The sequence below is a fragment of the Pholcus phalangioides genome, unplaced genomic scaffold, assembly GCF_987345545.1.
Source record: "Pholcus phalangioides strain wild (caught in Gottingen) unplaced genomic scaffold, Ppha-v1.0 ptg000015l_1, whole genome shotgun sequence".
In the NCBI taxonomy this organism is placed as follows: domain Eukaryota; kingdom Metazoa; phylum Arthropoda; class Arachnida; order Araneae; family Pholcidae; genus Pholcus; species Pholcus phalangioides.
The window spans coordinates 12,284,488-12,287,947 of NW_028301608.1; positions in this window are offsets into that span (position 1 = coordinate 12,284,488).

The window sequence follows — 3,460 nt, forward strand, 5'->3', positions numbered from 1 at the left end:
CTATATTGTGTCTGTTATTTATGTGATTTTAAACACACCCTCTGATCTGTTCCATCAGCCCCAGTCATTGATAAAATCCAATTTCTATTTTGCATACAGTCAGTAGATACTTATCCAAGCTGCACTAAGATTTCAACTTCCAAGCGGCTTTGATACTTACATACTACTATACAGCAGGCAGGTCTGTTGAGCTTTACTAAAGAAGGGGGGGGGGATAAATTTCACCCTTTAACTCCTTTAACCTCTCCTTTAATATTACAAGAGGGTGCCAAAATATGTGCTTGTCCTGGCTGACCAGGCATCTAGTTGCTGACCTGATGGCAAAGCCAGTGAACAAGGTTTGCAGAAACCTTTAACTTTTTGTGTTCATGTAGGCAGGACTGTCATAAGAGCATCATGGGAGCCCCAGGCCAAGAGATTTTTCTGAGGCCCTACCTGGAAAATTCTCAAAAAATTCAACTACTTCTCGTTTTTCTGAGGCCCCTCTTTTGTTGTTTTGTTGAAGCACCCGGATTGGCCCATGTGTTAAGATGGCACTGTAAGTAGGATGACCTAACAGCCTAAAATGCTGTTAAAAATCTAATAAATAATGATTGTAGTGGAACTTACTTTCGCCATTTAAATATAACATACACAAGTGCCCCTGAAGAAAACAAGGCTCTAAATTATTGAAGATTTTTGTACGTACATACACATAAAATTACAGAATTTAAAAATTATATCTGCATAAATTTTTGCTCAAAAGGTGCTAGGGTTCCTCTTTCTATCTCTCTCCTTATTTTAAAAAAACTTGTAATTCAGCTGCTTTTAACTCATAATTTAGAAGATATTTTTGAGGATATCACAATGGGTTTATGATTCTGCTGGACTCCTATTGCATGAAAGATTAATATTATTTTATATATCATATTAACACAACTTACAATTTGCGGTCCAGAAGTTTTTTCAGTACTCTATTTGTACTTCCTAGTTTGTACATTCTAAAGGTGCCTCTGTAGTCGTGATTGCATGAAGGCCCCCCCCCCCCCCTCGATGTTAGATTTTGTGTTATATAAGCTATCCAAAAACACAAAAGCTGACATCTAGGGGCATTTCTGTAATTGGAAGGGATTGTTATAACAAAGTACTGTTTTTTCCTGATGTTGATTCCACCTTGACATAGGACTGCAAAGGGTTGATACTATGTCCAACATTATGTGAGGTTTGTGATAATTTTGTTACTTTTTATTTATTTAGTCTTTTTAAATGGATGAATAAATTTTTTTCAATCACCTCCTTTCGCAACTTCTATTCAGTATCTTTAGATAAGTTGAATACATTGCAGGCATGAATGCATTTTAAAACCACATTTCATGTATTTTTTTTAAATAAAAGAGTTAAGGTAACTTATATGCATATCATTCTATTTGTAATCTTCCTGTTTTGCTTTTATAAATACACGGACAATTCAGCTGTAGTGATTTTTGTGTATGCTTTGTTGTGCAGCAGAGGAATATGGACAAGGTGCATGTATGGTTTAGTAGAAAACTAGTCATGAGCTACATTTAAATAACTCTGGAAATTCTCTCTTGAATGACTTCTCCATTGATTAAACAAATACAGTCATTCAGAAAGTAACAGTACATAACATTTTTAGGCAGAAAAATATTTTATTGTGTACACACAATGGACAATGCTGACATCCTTCAGCATTTTTCTCATGGTCCTTTGTCATTGCTACTCTGAGTCTGGCTCCATTATCAAGTATTTACAATAGCAGCAGTGATTTTAGACTTCTGCCAATTGAGAAGTGTGCTCTATCATACGTTTCCTCAAATGTGAGCAACTGGTGGATATGCACAAAGAAAAATAGTCATCTTTCACAGACACCAAATCAACTGAATGTAACCATATGGTGCTGTGAATTCTCTGGAGCTAGGACTGATGTTCATGAATCTAAGCAATCATTTTTTGCAATGGTCCATATGCATTCATCATGGTCCATATCCCAAGAAATCCAAAACCTCAATTTCAGTGAAAAATCACATCTGGACCGTGATTTCTGTTTTCAGGGACAGAAAAGACATACTTTCAGTTGCCTTCATACATCCTAGCATCATTATTAGTACTGTTTTCTTTCTTTTAAACCAAACACAACCCCACTTTCTCACCATATGAAATTTTCAATAGAGTGAGTTGTGCCAGAAGTGTGAGTGTGTGTACATAACAGTATGGATTTTTCAGTGCTGTCATATCTATATTTCAGAAGTGAAGTGTAGTGATTGAATATTTGTATCATTGTAAGCCTGTTTCTCTCTGTGTGATACCTTTTATTAGTGACTTTAATATCGCCAAACTTGCAATGTCTTTGATGGGCTATGAAAAACAAAAAGAGGAGAATGTTGACAAGTGATGTCTACCTGTTCGGGCTTACACAGCCAATGCCACACTAATGTGGTTCTCAAAAGATTTTAGACCTGTGATCAATTTTAGACCATTCTTTTTTTTCAGCCTTGACCTTGCACTCAGTAACTTCCATTTGTTCTGAAGAAAACATTTAAGGGGAACAGGCTGCACATTCATGACAATGACACTATAAAAAAGGAAGTTACAATGTTATTCTGGTAGCTGGGCCGTCTTAAGAGTATCATGGACCCCGGGCCAATTGATTTTTCTGAGGCCCTACCAAACAAATTCTCGAAAATTTCAACCAGATCTCTGATTTTTGTGAGGCCCCTCTTTGCTTGTGGCCCCCGGGCCGTGCCAGGGTGTGCCCATGCCTTAAGATGACACTGGCTGGTGGCAGATTTCTGTTACACTTCGTTGCAGAAATTAGTATGCAGACCAAATAAGGGTTGAAGCAATGGTGGCAACTGTTAAAAATAAATAATAATTATGTAATATTATGTTATAATTATTTTATATTTTGCATTGGGTTGCTGTATTTTGGTTACATTTGACATCCATATTTTTGTATGGGCATCTTTTTTTGGGCTATTTGCCTGTTGTGGCCTTTATGTTTGTATTTGTAAACAAAAAAAATATTTTGAAAATCTTATAAAAAAAGGAAAATATTGAAAGAAGCAAATATATATGTGTTATACTTGTCACATATTTTGACTGTTTTGCATTTCATGCAAACTCTTATTTATTGATAACATTCTGAAATTACAACTAGAGCATTCATCATTTTGTTAAAGAATGCAATTTATCTGAACGTTCATTCTGTAAATGCTGGTATTTTTATAAACACTATAGGCATCTTAAATTCTTTCAGTATTACCATCTGTGGATTACGAACCACTTGTTTGTCATCATTGTTTTATTTTTTCTTCTATCTCACTATTTTCTTACACCTCAGCTGTTCACGAACAATAATGTGTAAATGTGACATGTTGACACTGGTACCAGACATATTCACTTTCTAACACAAAAATAATAAAAAGATTAAGGTATAAATAACCAATCACATTCATTTCTT